The sequence below is a fragment of the Lycorma delicatula genome, chromosome 2 (assembly GCF_047948215.1).
Source record: "Lycorma delicatula isolate Av1 chromosome 2, ASM4794821v1, whole genome shotgun sequence".
In the NCBI taxonomy this organism is placed as follows: Eukaryota; Metazoa; Arthropoda; class Insecta; order Hemiptera; family Fulgoridae; genus Lycorma; species Lycorma delicatula.
Genome location: NC_134456.1, coordinates 51,786,261 through 51,805,045, shown reverse-complemented (window position 1 = coordinate 51,805,045; position 18,785 = coordinate 51,786,261). Strand labels below are relative to the sequence as shown.

At 30.8% G+C, this 18,785-nt stretch overlaps 1 protein-coding gene across 4 annotated transcripts in view; it reads right to left on the bottom strand.

Annotated features, from left to right (window-relative positions):
• Positions 1-18,785, bottom strand: part of LOC142318798 (putative sodium-dependent multivitamin transporter) — a 122,282-nt gene that overhangs the window by 95,811 nt on the left and 7,686 nt on the right. The window contains exons 3-4 of one of the 4 annotated variants that reach the window (XM_075355286.1): positions 13,042-13,256; positions 10,467-10,609 (exon numbers count right to left, since the gene is read on the bottom strand). The exons of the other annotated variants lie outside the window; for them this stretch is intronic. The gene's annotated coding sequence lies outside the window, so the exon portion shown is untranslated. The remainder of the gene's footprint in view (positions 1-10,466; positions 10,610-13,041; positions 13,257-18,785) is intronic. 4 annotated transcript variants of the gene reach the window in all.

Below are 18,785 nucleotides of genomic sequence, written 5' to 3'. Positions count from 1 at the left end.
CCAGTTCCAACTCTTCTCTGGGACCTTTCCTTACGGAGAGTATCTCCGCACCCTAAGGACCAAGACCTAGCTAACTCATTATACCAACAAATTGTAGTTTTTAATTACGTGCAAATTTTCGTTTCGAGACTAACCAGCAAGTGAGCAGCTATGGCGCAAGGCGCGGGGGTGGACTCCGCTCCGTTCGCAATTTCGGTTGGTACTTATGGGCAAGTGTCAAGGATGTTTCATTGCGGCGGAAATAGCGCGTGCTGTGCGTTACTTATTATTACGACTACCGTGCTAAAGTATAGCAGTGATATCTGTAGTGACTAGTAAACTTGATCCACAACTGCAAACAATTGTCAAACAATTGTGGAAAGTTACAGCTACATAACTCTCATTAATCAAGATTACAATGTTTAATTTCATTATGTGAATTACCTGTAAATGTCACTTACTGTAAGTTTTTAGGATAAATCTCGTATCATTAATTACAGTTAAAATGTTCAATTTCATTATGTACGTCAGTTATTGTGTTTCTTAATCGGTCGTTAAATAAAAACATCTGATTATTATTTTGTATGATTTACTTCCATTTGTAAATTTTATAATTTAATCAAAATAACTACAAATAAAATACAAAAATAACTACAAATAACAAACTACGGCCCGCGGGCCGTAGTTTGGACACCTCAGCTTTAGATTACTGTTTATGGGGATGGATGAAATGCGAGGATACACGTACAAACAAAAAGTAGACACACGTGATAAACTGATCGCTCGCATTCTCGATGCTGCTGCCCTCATCAAGGAACGCGAAGCAATTTTAGATATGGAAAGAAAGTATTATAAGATTTGAGATCATCTTTCGGGTGAAGGTCACAAGCGCTTTTCCCCTTCCACTGCCTAAGGTTTCTCCTCATTGTCCCTACATCACGGTAATAATACAATACTAAATTGTTCCTTTTCTTTTTGCAGGCCAACGTTTTCTCACATCTGAAACTTTCTATTTTACATAATATATTTCCCTAATTTTACCACATGTTCAAACATTTGGAAATGTTACGGCTAAATTTAAATATGGACTTAAAAAATTCATGAAATTTTACAAAAAAATTAAATAAATTATAATCTGAAAGTCAATGTTACCTGAAATAAATTATAAGTCTTCATCACCTGATAAATCTGCCGTAATTTCAAAACTATCATATTCTTATAATTTCTCTACAATGCGTTGTAAGTGGTCGTCCCGCAATCCTTCTTTATGAAAATCTTCTACTTGAAAGTTTTCTGTGTGTCTAACGCATTTTCTCCAATCATATATTGTTAAACTGTTAACGGCATCGTCCAATAACGTTTTTACATCCTTTATATGAAATTTCTGTTTTTGGCTGCCACCTTACCTTTTATCTGCACTCAAATTAGCTCGATTGGGTTATACAGGCAGTGATTCGGCGGTAATCGAACGACTTAATGCCCCATTTCTGTTGCAATGTTAACCTCATACAGTCTGTATTTTTCTCTATGTACATTAATAAAAGTAGTAACTCGGGAAATGTGTGCGAAGGATTTATAGTATTTTCTTCTCTTCTAACCATTAAACAATTTGCTTTTTGTTTTTTTTTTGTGTGGATCACTCACTTTCTCTTTAAGCGCAGAATGAGAAGTGACGTTATTCATTACGTTAACATAACCTTCTTCAAAGATAGCAATAAATTTACGAAACATTCTCGTAATTCATCACCTTCATTTCTTAGTGAAAGTCCCGCGCATGCTCCGATTGAAAAACGAGAACACAGTCTTTTATAAAACCAAGTTCATAGCAACCAGCGTGGCATACAATTAAATGGGATCCTTTCCCAACCGGTATCTTAAGGCCACTACTGCTTGTTGAATTCTAAGATGAATTTTCTGGAACGGTTCTGGTTTACCCAAGTTTCATCTAGGTAAATTATTGGTCGAGAATTATTTTGTCTAATTTTGTGCATTTTCCTTAAAAGTTTTACCCGATGTCAGACCTCTCCATCAAAGATTTTCTGCCGTCATTACTCTTACGAAAGCGGAACTCTAACTGTCTAAAAGTTTTCCACGTGGAATGTCTCCCGGTAATTTTTTTTAAAGATGTCTAATTTTACTGCACGTTGGTTATTCTCCTCTATCGTAAAATTCTTGAATGCAACGACGAACTATATCTTTATTACATTCGTCCAGATCGGTTACCCAGTTTGTATGTGGAATTTCTTTCCGAAGCGATTTAAAAAATGTTCGCATAGTTTGCCTTGGGCTGATGCATTTTCATTACTTTTATCACAAACATTTTGTACAATACGTACTGATAAAGCACACATGGTTTCGGTCACTTCCTGTGTCGCATTAAAAACTTCTTAACAATAGCATTGGTTTGCAAGCACAAGTTCTTTTAAATAATTATATACCCTGTAAATCATTTTTTAGATTGTTTCCAAAGATGAGGACTGCTTGCTGCCATTTTAATTTATATGCTTACGTTATTAAAATAACGTAATTTTCACAATTAAAGATCATCCAAAGAAACTGCACTTCGATTGATATAAAACCGTAATCGGAAATGGTCGAAACTGTATTACAAAATAGAAGCTGCATATGTGATAACAAACATGCTGTAACAACGTCTTGAAATAGTAAACATAGAGTTTTTAGTAATATAAATGATAATTATGCCAGTTTTATATTTAACAAAAGATTTGCCTATGTACGTGGCTGTTACTCAATAACAATACAAAAAGGAATTTAATTAGTTCAATCGCGAAATATATAGGGAAACACAATTTTTTAATTGTGTACGTAAAATAATCGTGGTTATTGAAACAATTAATTTCAATTTTTTAGTTATCTACTGAAAATACTATATTTGTGTGGCTTGTTAGATTTCTGTTATGTAGTAAAAGATAGATATGGTGATGTACTGGCTGTACACCAGAATACCCATGTGGCGGGGGGGGCAGGATTATTTCAAATTTATTATAGTTGAAAAGTGGATCGATGTCAGTGGTGGATTTTCGGAACATTTATTGTAAATTAATGCAGTATAAAACAACAGTGAGTATTTTTTTCTTTTTAAGTAAATTAAAAGTATTGAAATTTTTCAAAGGTATTTACTGCACTAAAAACAGGTGTTTTTAATTTTTACAAATTCTTAACATTTTTCTTTCTGTTTGTTTTGTTTTTAATATTAAAAGTTTAGTTTTTTACTTCCTTGCACGAAGTAAAGGAAGCATTGTGATCGCGAAAAATTTCGGTTTTTAGATTTCAACAGAAATATCCATTTTGACCATCCCTGAATCCATTTCGACTAGTTTCGGCGTGACGTCTGTACGTACGTATATATCTCGCATAACTCAAAACTGATTAGCCGTAGGATGTTGAAATTTTGGATTTATGACTGTTGTAACATCTAGTTGCGTACCTCTCCTTTTCATTGTAATCACTAGACCAAAAGTTCCACAAAAACCCAAAATTCAAAACATTTGGATTTTTGACTTTTTCTTAACTCAATAACAAATTCAACATTCAAACTCAATAAAAAAAAAAAATATATATGAAAAAAATCAAGTTATTAGAGAAATAAAATGTTATGTACTTTTAAAATGTATATACACATACACACACATATATATATATATATATATATAATTTAGTAGGGATTATTACATAAGTGTATAGATAAGTGTATTACATAAGTGTATATAATAGATATGATGAAATATCTGAAAATTTAATATTAACTGAAAATTATAATTTAGAATCGTACTATTTTTGGATTAATTTCTGTTTAATTTTATCTACATTAAAGTTAACTACAGAGTGACTGAAAAATAGACCCTCACAAGAACAATATATACGTTGAGACATGCATGCCCGATCTTTAATAAATTGCAAAAAATTCTTTACTTTTAGTTCATTACTCCTCTGATATTGTCGGACAATAATTTCCTTAAGTAGGAGTTTATTATTTCGTTTATTTTTTTTGTTACCAATCATTTAATCGCTCTTTGGTTTTATATAATTCTTCTGATCTTAATTTGTGTACAGGTTCTCTAGTTTTCAAATTTTCTCTCTCTGTATTCATCATCCTTTTTTAATATTTTTATTCTTTCCTTGGTTTTAACATTTTCCTCTTCATATTCATCTTCTTATCATTTCTTTGAGATTTCTTCATGTTATCTTTCTTTTTCCTGTATTATAGTGTCTTTTTCATTTTTGATTATTCACCAAATAATCAATAATTTGATTATTCACCAAATAATCAATAATTTGATAATTTACCAAATAATAATAATAATAATAATAATAACTAAATATTTTACACCGTAAGGTCAAAATTACCATTTGTAACCATAAAACGGAATTTGTTTACTAAACGGAATAGTTTAATTATTATTTACTTTTATTTATGACACACCAGAAATCTAAAACTGTTGTTAATCAGCAATTCACAAAGATACGAACAATACTGATCTCGTAATACGAGTAATAAAGAGACTTTTACTCTATCCTCTTATTTCATTTAAGTGTTGAATTAATAATTGTAAAAATATTTGATGTTAATAAAAACTAATATTTCTGCAATTGTGTAACTGTTCACTTTATTAAAGAATTGGAGTACGTATCTTACTTTCAAATGAAATAAGTTTAAATGAAGTGCAGCAAAAAATGTGTATATGTAATTTAATAGGAGTACAAGGAAGTCATGTGATGGCCACATCAGATTTTTTGTTTTGTTTTTCATAGACTGCTTTACATCACTTTTTACAGAATTAAATTCTCTACAAGTTTTAAAATAAAATTTACGTATTTATTAGTTTAACAAAGTTATTAATACGTTAAAATCGAAAAAAACGTGTTTTTCGTCACCGAATTTCTCTGTTTTACGTTGGATATCGTGAAAACTAAAGGAAATACAATACTAGGATCTGTTTTATTCGATTTTTCAAATCAAAAAACATAAGAAACCATCAAGTTTACTCCTTATAAAACGCCTTGTAAATTTCAGTATGACCTAATTTCACCGGGGGAACTGAAATCCGGGCGAAATTTTTCGCTAGGTATAACTCGATAAAAAAAGCGTTTTCGGACATGTTTGTATGAACGTTTTTCATTATTTCAAGCTCTAGATCAGTTCCCAAATTATTTCCCTTTCCTACTGTATCACCCTCTATGATGTTGCCGTTGAGTTTAAATAGGCCTGTACCAATACCAGTGTCAAAGATAATGTTATCAGTTTGTTGAGCGATGCGTTATCGTTTAATGTATTTTCGGAGATATTTTAACCGGCAAATACGCATAGAAGTGCACTGGTGCGCGTTTGGTACTGTTTCTGGGAGAGTAAAAAAATTGTTTTTCAAATAAAATTTGTTTTAACTTAAAGATTGGCCTACATTTTATTTTACCATAGAAATATAAGTTAATTTATAAAAATCAGACTGCACAAAATGGTCCTTGCTTTTGGATATTCGTAGGCGAGCAACGACAACCCACCGGGATGGTCTACAGGTGAACTCATCATGATAAATCAGCTGATTTTGAAGTTGAGAGTTCTAAGGTTCAAACCCTACTATAGGCAATTACTTTTATACAGATATGAATACTAGATCATGGATACTGGTGTTACTTCAGTAAACTACAAATCTCAGGAATGGTCGACCTGAGAGTGTACAAGACTACACTTTATTTACATTCATATATATCATCCTCACTCGTCCTCTGAAGTACCTTACAGTGCCAGAGGCTAAAAAGAAAAAAATAGAAGCAAACAATGACAAAAATAAGTCGCTAAAAATTTAATTCATGAAAAGAGTTAAACATTTGTCATGAAAATGATAAATTTTGGTTCTTATCAACATAAACATAGAAATGAATGTACATTTTTCATAACACTGTCATGTAGTCTGCAGTAATACAAATTCAAATGTTCCAGTACTGAGAAATTTACCCTTGACTACGCTTCCAAATGTTGAAAGTCCTTCAGTAATGAAAGAAGATTTTATATTGTACATTAGTAAATAATATATTGTAGCAAACAAGTTTGTAAATAAGATTATAGTAAATAATTGTTAGTAAATAAGATTGTAGGAGTGTGTAAGTTTGTTGCATAAACAACTCTCAAATGTAATCAAAATGTTCTAGCTGAAAAAAATTGTGTTAAATGTGTAATAAAATACACACAACATTAAAAAAGTAACTTCTGGTTCAATTAATTTAAAATGTGTAATCTTTGTCATGTGTTGTGATGTACCGATTTTTTAATAACCAATAATAATTTATAAATGGCAAACTATACAAGAAAATTATAAAGAAATTACAAAATAAAATAAACTGGTTCCTTAAGAACCAGTTAGTTTAATTTAAAAAAAAGGTTGCCTAAGCGTTAAGAAAGCAGAATTTATGAGGGATAATCAGAGTAAAAAAAAAAATTAACTTCTTTGCACTGAAATATTGAAACACTCATAAGATTTCTCCTAGAGTACCTTTATCAACTCTTACATAGAATGATAGAATTTAGTACTGAAGATAGTTGTCACTAATAATAATGTATATAGAAATAACAACTTACTAAACATATAACTAGTAATTTCAACAGTTTGAGCATATTTTGCCTAATGTTTGTCCTTCAATTCAGTATGATGAAGTGAACATTGAATTCAAAATATTTAATAAAGTTTTGATTAAATTGTTCACTAAATTTAAGAAAGTAAAGTATATGCTCACTTACTTAGATAAAGATGCAAGTTTTTTAGAACAATAGACAAGGCATGCCATTAAATAATACAGGAAAAGGAAATTTATGAGGAGTATTTGCTAATTTAATTAAGGTAACATTTCATAAACAACCCATGCACCATTGTACCTTTAAGTTACAATATTCTAGTTGATGGAAAACAGAAAAATTAATTTCTGGTCCCAAATTAATGGTTCTTGTAATTCTGACAAGAATAAATCTAGTTAGAAAAATTGGAAATTCAGTTAAACTTCTTAAAATATAAGCATATTAAGTGTTTTAACAGTAGTTATACAACTACTGGTATGAGTCACATTTAAATAATGCAAATAATTTAACAATTTGAAATATTAAATTTGAAATAATTAGTAATAAGATAATAAAGCTAATGTTAAACGACACATTAGATGAAATGAAACCTTTTATATTGAGTTTATGCTTCATATATATAAAGTTATTTGAAACAGAAGTTATTAGTATTAATAAATATAAGTTTACATCTTATATTAATAAATATAGGAATTTTTACAGCAGTTTACAACATAAATAAAGTTTTTAGATTTACAATTTTTGCTAAGGATAATATTGATGTAATTAATGGTCCCAATTATATTTAATAAATTATTTTTCCACTAGTATCAAAAGTTAGTCCTGGCATATTTAGTATATAGTACCTAAATCAAGTTTTTTAAGCATACTACATGAACATCAATAAGTTACCTTTACAAGCTTGATAATGTAGGTATTTAATAAAAATATAATAATACTAAAATTAGATGAAAGTAAATTTTTTAATAATGTTTAATCAGCAACATGGCATCCAATAATATAATTTTAAATTTACTCCTATTGAAATTTCCAATTTTTGTACATCTTTTAAGTACTGCTGTGAATCCAACTATTACAGGGGTAAAGTACAAAGAATAACAATAACACCTAACCACAAGGAACCTCATGAACAGTTTAGCTGACTTTATTAAGTAACACTAAAAATAAATAGAAATAGAAAAATAAAGAAAAACTAAACAAACAACATCAATCCAAAAGGTTAACAGTTAACAATATTAAAAGAGATAAAAAAAATAAACTATAAAAATACTAAATAATACAGGAATGTTATAGAAGAATAAAAAATGATAACAGAAACAATTTATAAAGTTTAAGAAGGAAGGTTACAAAGAGTTTATAATAAAAAAAGACCTTAGAAAGAACAAATAAAGAATTAGAGTAGTCATAAAAAAATCTAAAACCAAGAAAAGATAAAGACAATTAAATACACCAGGAAAAACTTTAAAACAAAAACAATTTCAAAAAGTGAAGTGTACAAATAAAGCATTAAGAAAAATATAACGCAGAGAAATTTAATAGAAACAAAATTTTGTTTTAAGAGTATCCTAGTCATTGTTGATCATTTTAATCTATACTGTACTTCAGTGTGAGGTAAGTTGTACAGTTGTAGAGGTAAAAGCTTTAAGGTTAAGATGTGGAGTAACTCATTATATTGAAATCCATTAGCAGAAAATAAGGTTTTGACAGTTATTAGGTTATAATCCAAAAGATCTGCTGGATATGATGGCCCAAAATTCTAACTGAAAAATTTTAATGAAATTATTGCTAAGTTTTTAACAAATATTATAAACAGATTTTTTGAATTTGACATTTATGTAGACTAATTAAAATTTAAAGTAATTCCAGCATTTAAAAGGAATTATTTGGAAATTCTAAAAAAATATGTGCTTGATCTCTCATATCCATCTTTTCTAAAAATTTTGAAAAATTAGTTACTTCATTGTACTCATATTGCTGTGACACAAAAAAAATCACCATAGTTCTGTTTGACAGAAATCAATGTTTCTAACAAGGTTTTAATGGTACTTGTAACATTAGTTATAATATATTTTACGTTTTAATAAATGAAGAAAAAGAAATATGATGTTATTTTAGGTGAACTGATACATTGGCTGTACAATCAGCTACTTGATCACTTTGATAAAACTAATACTTCAAATGAAGACACAGATATAGAGCAAGACTCTTATTATTTACTCCTCTTCCTCCAGTAAACTAATCGAAATTGTACATGCAGCCTCAGAAATAGAAAGGTATCATAATAACCATAAAGATCCTTTTTTTGCTAAGCCATTCAAATTAACCACTATAATTTGCAACTGCCAGTTCTTTTAGAAGTTATGAAGGCATACAAAATCTCATTCAGAAGTAATTTCTTTTGGTCTGTACCTGAGTGTAAATCCAGACCACTACTAAACATCTGTTCTGACCATCTACATCAAAAGTTATTTGATGACAATGATGACAAAGTTAATTGATGTCACTGTAATCACATTAAAAAGTCATGATACCATTTCTGAGAATAAATGTAGACAAACTAAAATTGTTTCTGTAAAACTGTAACTTCAAATTTCAGGTATAAATAACTCTCTGGCTGACATAATTATATGTTTGTTTTCAGTTTCATTCTTTAATCATTTAATTTATTTAACTGATCAGTATGCATTTCAAAAATTAGTTACTGAACCCAAAACAAGCAACAACAAAAATGAAATTAAAAGATTTCTTGCTATGAATATTGTGGATTATAATAGGCAAATATTCAGTTTACTAGAATCCTAAGAAACAACTCCGTAATCTGAATAATTTGGTTAATACTAACACTAATGAGCAGTGAAAAAATCTGACTTAAATGTAACCTTGGAAATTAATTAAGGTATGGTATAAGTTTGAAAAAAAATGTGAGATGAGCACCATATTCTATATAATTACCACATTATCTAAAAGGTTTTACAAAATATAACATTAACAATTTGTTTTATTAAGAATAATAAATACTTCTTTAAGAACAACAATTAACTAATCTATTTGCGTGACCTGTGCTAATCTATTGAAAAGTCACTTTAAAGTGTTCTGAATAGAGTCATACTGCAATACAGCAAGCCTCATTCTTGTAAGCATGCAATAATAATTTTATTCCTTCTTTGAAAAATGAGCATAGGAGGTAGACATTTTTTCAGCAGTTTAAGTGATCTTGCAGTTTAGTGTAGTGACCAGCTTATTAAAAAGAAAAGTAAATAAAAATTAACATGACGAACTACATCTATTTCTTATGAAAAACTGCAATCACTTTAGGTTTTAGGATTCTAAATTGTTTATATCATAGAACATAAAATGAAAGATGAGTCATCATAAATGACTTATCATAAGTGGTCACAAAATTGGATTCACAACTCGTTTAAAAATTATTCTTTTATTAAGAAATTTTAACACTGTTCACTAGAGATAAAAATTTGTGATATAAATATTACTGCAAATAACTAATTGATGGATTTCTCAGCACTATAAGATATGAGAGTTGCTCTGGAGCTACTCAAGAATTTTTTTTTAGGTGTGGGCCATTTTGAAGTAGCAACTTACTTTTGCTTACAGCTTGAATCTTTTTGATTCAAGCTGTTTCTTGATTCCTGTTTTTGCGGATATTTATGATTAACATAATCACAAGTTAAGATAGATCTACAATTCAAAGGTGGAGATATTTGTAACAAAAATATGGGAAGTATTTAGTGTATTGATCAATCTTTGTTTTATTGCTATATTAATCACAAAAGTGTCAAGTGGTATAAGCAACTAAGCATCTCCATAATACAGTTACTGTTATAAATGATGTTTTTCAATTCCACTGATACTTTAAACAAAAATCAATTTTATGCTGTACCTTTCACTAGAAGATCATTTCTATACTGGATAATCACGTATGTACCACCCAAAGTCATTTCAATGTTTACAAACACAATAAATTTCCCTACACTGATCGGTGCCGAAGAAGTTATGACTGCTATAGAAGAGACAGGTTATATTCTGAAAATAAAATAAATAAATACATCGCAACATACTCCCTAGGATATCAGAATCAATTAGTGTTATGTTTATTTTGTTCTTTATAGTACCACTTAGAGTGTTTTTATTAGTTTATTAAATATACTCGTATCTGGACACAGATTAGTTTCTAATGATTTTTTGTTTTTTCATAATTTTTTTTTTTTATAAAAACATCATTAATATAATTTATAGAATTTAAATTTTTGGACAGATTTTTCATTATCATATCTTTAATATTTTTTTTAAATTTAATGACACTCAATAATAATAATTAAACAGTCAGTTTGTATTTTTAAATTATTTTATTTTATTTTTAACTGAAAACTTTTGTGTAATTATCTTTTAATAAATCAATTGTAATTTTATAAGATTTTTTCTGAAAATGACATTTTTTTCTGATTTCCATGTTTTTATTTTACCATCTTAAAAAAGGATTTTCAATTTATTTTCAGTTTTAACCAGTAAAATTGATTTTAATTTCATATTGTTATAAATTGCAAATATTTGTAATTATTTTATGGCTATTTTTTATACATAACTTTTTGAAAATATTTTTAGTATTTCAGTTTTCAACATCATTTAAAAATCTGAAAAAAATGAAATCTAACAAACGTTTCTAAAAACAGTAAAATTAAGCATAATTATTTCACCCATAGGATTAAAATTTCTTTATACAGGTTGAATTATTAATGATAATTGTAGACTTACATAATTTAAATTTTATGTTACTTGTAAAATGAAGATAAAGTAAACATTGAAAAATTAGCTAAATGCATATTTGTTGTGGAATTGCAAAATCAATCCAATCCCAAATACGTGAGTAGTTCAAGAGGTTGTCCTCAGTTTCCTGCCTCCAGTCTTTCAAAAGTAATTACCCCACGATTTATTACATTTATTACTGCACATATAAAAAACTGCATTAACAAAATCTGTTTTCAAGTTCATGTTCATTCCTGTCTAAGTTTAGGATAGTCCCCATCAAGAGGTTGGTAGAATTATTTAATATGATTATTACGATAGATAACAGCTAGCATGTTTATACTTGTCTGATTACATTATAATACTGTACTATTATTAGGATTGTTTGATATTTGTTTTTAAAATTACATCAGTACATGGCAGCTATTCAAGCAGTGTTGTACTTATTATCAGAGTTGTAGCAACTATAATTCGGCATCGTTATGGATCTTCCTGTGAGTTATATTGTGTGTTTCATCATGAAATAAAATGAATAATGTTCATTAGTTTCAATATTTAGTTATTTTACAAGAATATAAACTGTGTAATCCATGTCAATAAGGGGTTAAATATTTTGAATCACCAAGAACAGTGGTGGTACAAGAAAAGGCAATACCAAGCTGATATACAAATGCGACCCAGTATGTAATTGTTGGGATCTAAATTAAGCCTTGATAAAATCTGACTATCTATTTATGGAGCTATGAAATAAACAACTAAGGCCTTCTGTGAATGCAAATTAAATATCAAACACAACCCAGCTGTAGATTGCAGAAATTACCTACAGGAAGTATGCGCCGAGAAACTTTTAAATTCAAATTATGTAATCAGTGACCTAAGTCTGATATCCTGATCCTGTAGATGAAGACACCCTCCATGTGGCAGTTTCAGTTGCATACCACCCCCTCCATACCTAGCTCTTATGGGCTTTACTGGAGGTCATCTTCAGAAACCCAGCAAAAGGCATCTCTCAGCTTTGTTCTTGCCTCAGTCAGGATGCCACCAATGTGAATATACGAATACCACATGTGATATTCTCATCGGTGTACTACTAGGAAATGAAATCTTTAAAAACAATACTGATTGACATGAAGGAACTGAAATTAAAAACGCAACTACTTATCCGATAGGTTAGAAATTGAGTTTAACACGCAATCAAAACGTTACACAAAATAAAAATGTACTTAAAAATAAAACTAAATAAACAAAACACTATGAAAACATCATAACATAAGAACAACAAAACCAAGACATAGGAAAGACCAGGCGGAACCCTAAATTCCCTCGACAATCCGTTCTCTTGCCAGGAACCCGATGACATTTTCAACGATTACCCACACGGCCCGATTTTTTCAATTCTCACGGAGATCTAATGTCGAGCCGACAAATAGTCTCCGTGCGCAAAAATTTGTATTTTGTAATTTAAGTTACATAAGTTTGTATTTCGTAAATTACATGATGTGCGTCATCTAGTTGTCCACAATCTGAATCACATCTGAATCCACCAGGCCGAATCGCTGGTGTCTGTCTCGAAAGGCGCCGTGACCAGAAAGAAATTGCGTCACGTACTGTTAAGATTCAGGTTATTTAAATGACTTATTTAATTTTTAAATACTCTTATAAATGTTGGAACTTTAATTTTTATTTAATATAGGACTTTTAAATTTAAAGACCTTCGGCTTCGGTCGGTTTCACTCGGTTCTTTACAGTTCACTCGGCTCCTTTCGGATGCACTCGGCTCCTGACGAATCAGCGGTTCCACCGATATTATATAAGCAAGCTCTTCACAACATTTGTGGCCAGTCATACGCCAATCCAGTCTTACGTCCAGTTCTACGCCAGTTCAGTTCCAGTTCTACAATTGAGTTCATTTCACTCACAGAAATATCTACAATTACAATTAAATAAGTTATAATTAATGTTATATTTCAATTATATTCAAACAATTAATTTTATATACGAGGTGTGTGAGAAAAATAATGAGATTGGTAACACTGCGAGCGATCTGGCAACGCTGTGTCTACCGGTCTGTACTACCGGTTTGTTCATCTCTTCCACGTGCTCAGTACGAGTTTCAAATCCGTTCAGCCAGCACACTATTTTTGACAGCGCCATCAGTGAAGTTGTGTTTTTGTTGTGTTACGAAAATGGAGCATCGGAATTTAGAGCGACGTTGTGCAATCAAGTTTTGTGTTAAACTTGGGGAATCCGCGAGTGTGACCTTTAAAAAGTTGAAACAGGCCTATGGGGAACATTGCTTATCAAGAGCACAAATTTTCCGCTGGCACAAATCATTTTTGGAAGGCCGAGAACACGTTGAAGATCAACCTCGCTCAGGGAGACCTTCAACTTCAAAATCTGACGAAAACGTTGAGCGTGTGAGGATTCTTGTGAGATCAGACCATCGTTTAACAATAAGGATGATGAGTGAACAGTTAAATTTAAACACTTTCATCGTACATCAAATTTTGACCGACGATTTGGATATGCGAAAGGTTTGTGCGAAATTGGTGCCGAAAAACCTCACAACGGAACAGAAGGACAATCGAAAAAACGTGTGCGTTGATCTTCTTGAGAGGATTGACAACGACCAAGAATTCTTCAATTGTGTGATCACCGATGAATCCTGGATATTTGAGTACGATCCTGAAACAAAGCGGCAAAGCGAAGAGTAGCACACTCCGTCATCACCCCGGCCGAAAAAATGTCGAATGAGCAAATCAAAGATCAAAACCGTACTGATTTGCTTTTTTGTCTGTAGGGATATCGTGCATAAAGAATTTGTTCCTCCAGGACAAACTGTCAACCAAGTGTTTTACAAAGCTATCCTTGAAAGGCTCAGGAAAAGAGTGATTCGCGTGAGACCAGATATTGCACATAAGTGGATGCTTCATCATGACAATGCCTTGTGTCACACGGTCATTTCCATCAGGGAATTTTTGACCTCAAAACGCATTCCTGTAGTTCCTCAACCCTCCTATTCACCTGATTTGAGTCCTTGTAACTTTTGCCTTTTCCTGAAATTGAAACACGTTTTAAAAGGACGTCATTTTGGAACTCTGGAGAACATTCAAAAGCCTGTGACCGACCAGTTAAAAGCCCTACTAGTTGAAGCCTTCCAGCGCTACTTCCAGGAGTGGGAACAACGACTCCGCCGATGTATAGCTGCCCAAGGAAACTATTTTGATAATATTGTTGTTTGAAAAAAATAAAAACTTAAGTAAGAAAAAAGTCAGTCTCATTTCTTTTCTCACACACCTCGTGTGTATATATATATATATAATATTTCAATCACAATAAAATATTTACAATAACAAGAGATCAAGACTTAAATTATTAAAAGAATCAGCGCCAACTTTCATAATTTTTTGGTCCTCCGACCGCGGATATAAGTCATAATCAACATTTTCATCATTCAAGAATCACCAACTTTGGTCTTCCGGCATCGCGATGTAATCTAAAACCTTTCAAGAATATTCATATACAACAAACTTCTTACAAACAGGGATCGCAACAATTATATGTATAACATTATTTATCGTAATATTTTTTAATTTATTATTACTTTTAATTTACATTGTTTCATCGTTATTGTAATATCATTTAATTATTTTACATTAATTTAATACTATTTTGGAAATTGAGCAATTAATTAAACAAAGATGTTTAGTAAATGTCTCAGTAACTAGGATTGGAACATTTACTCACAATTATGATCCCATACTAGATGATATTGCCACCTTACGAATTGAAGTTAAGAAATCTTCTTAATTTGCAAGACAAAAATATAACACCATTCAATCAGAACTTGAATTAGAATAATATGTCGTTTTAGAATCTGATCGTATACAAGTCGAAGATTTGTGTACTATAGAATCCAAATTACAAAACTTTACAGATAATAGCAAAAAAAAAAATGTAATCAAGAAGTTAGTTTAGTTGTATCAACTAAACAAACACAATTACAGCCAATTAATATACCTACCTGTATTTAGAGGTAATGTGTTAGTGGCAGTACTATTTTAATTTATTTATTGATTTAGTTCATAAAAGAGATAGTTTGACTAATATTCAGAAATTACGCTGCTTATATTCTTCTTTGAAGGATAAAGCTTTAGCTATCATTAAAAGTTTACCAATGACAAATGAAAATTATACTAATAACATAGAATTGTTAAAAACACGATTTGAAAACAAATATATAATTGCGAGTCATAATGCTGGGCGCATTATAAGATCAGATTCTATAAAAAAAAGAATCCGTAAATAATTCATCCAAATTTATTAATGAAATTTCATCGTATGTGAATTTGCTTGAAGCAATGCAACTTCCTATTAACACATATGAATTAATTGTCGTCCAATTTCTAACATCAAAATTGGACAACGATACTTCAAGATTATGGAAGGAAAGGTTGTCAAATCAAAGATTTCCCACTCTTAAAGATTTTATAGAATTTCTAAATTCTAGCGACAACTTTTAGAAAATATTAATCCATCCACATCAGACACACAACTGAATACAGATAACGAAACCAAGCAACAACGTCATAAAAATACAACCCAATCTTTAACCAAATGCTTTAATTTAAATCCTAATAAACAAGACAAAAGACAATATTAATTATTATACAAAATCCATGTTCACTTTACACATTAATCAATGTTCATTTTGTAATTCAAATCTTACATATTTCAATGTAAGGAATTTTTTAATTTCTCCATTGATGATCATAAAACCTTTTTGGTAAATAATATTTTTTTTTTAATTGTTTATGCAAGGACCATTCTGTTAATCAATGTTAATATTAATAAATTACAGTCATTATCACATTTAGATTAGGATACTTCGACTAGACTACTTTAGTCCCAATGAAACCTAGTTACAACAATTTAACTGCGTTGATAGCAACAGGTATGAACATGCATGTATGAAGTGTATAAACATGAGCAATTTAAAGATTCCAACTTTATGTGTATATGCCCTTGTAATTTGGTCTGCTTGCATAATATTGGCTGTGAGAGCGTCATGTTTGAACATGTGCTCTCAACAGTATAAAAGGTAAGGGATTGCAGAACGTCAGTTTAGTTTCGAATGTGAAGCGTGCTTTTGGTGCCTTTACTTAAGTTTTTAAAAGCGTAGTTTCATTGAAAATAATAAGGGAGGTTAAGGTTTTTTAGTGTGCAACTCTTTTTGTTTCAATTAGATTCTTATGCAAAATGTATAAGTCCGGTGCAAACATGAAGCTATCAAAAATAATTCGACATTTGGAAACTAAACATCCAGTTATAAAAGCAAACACTTGGAAATTTTCGAAAGAAGATTATATACTTTGAGAAATCAACAAACTTCTATTTGTAAGTTAAGCCGTACTGATAAGAATACACTTGAAGCGTCTTATCTCACGGCATTAAGAGTAGGTAAGATGTCCAAACCCCATGCAATCGCACAGCATTCAAAATTAATTTCTTCTGCGAATACACATTAACTTTCAACTGTCAATCTTTAACAATAATTGAGAATAAAGTTCTATGTAGGTTCTACAAAAGGTTTTTGCAAGAACGAAATTTTAGTCCAAAAATGGCACCTAAATGTAACCTTTCTTTTTCCTGTTTAGCCTCCGGAAATTACCATTCAGGTATAACTTCAGAAGATGAATGAGGATGATATGTATGAGTGTAAATGAAGTGTATTCTTGTACCGTCTCAGTTCGACTATTCCTGAGAAGTGCAGTTAATTGAAACCCAACCACCAAAGACCACCGGTATCCACGATCTAGTATTTAAATCCGTGTAAAAATAACTGACTTTACTAAGACTTGAACGCTGGAACACTCGTAAATGTAATCTATATATTAATATATTATTTGTATTAAACTTACCTAAATCTATAGCGTTACGAAATCTCTTTGTTAAATAATTTAGCGATAAGCGATGAATAATAACAATTCAATTTTACATAAAAAAATAATAATTTCGGCTAATTTTGTACAAGTACAAAATTTATAAGACGTTGATGCTTGTGAGAATCATTTTTTACACCAGTGATTCCCAAACTGTGGACTGCGGCACCCCGGGGAGCCGCATGCCTCTTCACAGGAGCGCCGCGAAATATTGTAAAAGCTTCATAATTAATTGAACCAAGACATTTACATTTGAACAATTGGACAATTGGCCTAGCTGAACAAAAAACAAAGTGAGAAGCTAAAAATATCTAGACTTTTTGTGCGGTTTATTTTTACTTGACCCTGTATAAAAGTAAAGTCGCCGGCGCAGAATATTTTAGCGAACGCGAACCGGCAACGCGCTGCGCCTTTTCAATCGCGCCATATGATCGCGCTAGATACGTCGAGGTGCGTAGCCCTTCGCGACAGATTTGAACTGTCTGGAAGATCTTGCGGAAAGCATATAAGCAAGCGTTGCCAGCTCGATTCTGTCAGTCGGTTTATAATGTAAGTCTAGTGAAATTAAACAGCGTTTCATATAAATAAACAGTGATATAAATTAGTTCATGTAGTATAGTTAGTGTTATATTACTTCTTGTTTGTTGTCTTCGATAATGGTTTTGTTATTTTTGCTCTTGTATCTTTAATGATGGACCGATTTTTGAACAGTAATAAAGGTAATAGTGCAGATAAAGAAAGTGTCTTCAACCAGCATTCAAAGTATTCACTTATTCGAAGCAAATCACCAAATGCACTGTGGACCCGTTGCATTATTCATAGAGAAGCGCTTGCGTCAAAGATTCCGAGTCCTGCACCGAATCAGGTGTTAGAATATGTGGTGAATGTTGTAAATTTTATAAAATCTCGTCCATTGAAAGCAAGGTTTTTAAAAAAAAACTGTGTAAGGATATGAGAGCCGAACACTCGTCTTTGTTGTACTATTGCATTCAGTGCACGATGGCTCTCTCGTGGTAATATTTTATCACGTAGTTGTGAATTGCGGCAAGAAGTTTTTATTTTCCTTAAAGAGGAATGATACAAAGATGCAGAAGAATTTGCTGATGCCTATTTTTTAAAATAAAACTGGCATATTTAGGCGACATTTTTGAAAAACTGAATTCCCTTAATCTCTCTCTGCGGGGAAAAAACATGCACCTTTTGAAGTCAACGGAAAAAATATCATTTTTTTTTAAAAAATTCAAATTGTGGAGAAGAAAATTGAATGAAGTTGCAGGCAAAGATTGTTTTTTAATATTATAGCAATTTTTGACATCAAATGAACTTGATCTTTTTTAAGATAAAAAAAACCGTGTTTGAAGGGCACTTATCACAGATAATTATCTGGTTTGAGAAATACTTTCAAAATGAAAATTTCGATAGGTTTGCGTGGATTCAAGATCCATTTAAGACTACTGCTCCATCTGAATTAACTTCTGCGGAAGAAGAGAATCTTATCGAGTTATCTTGCGGCA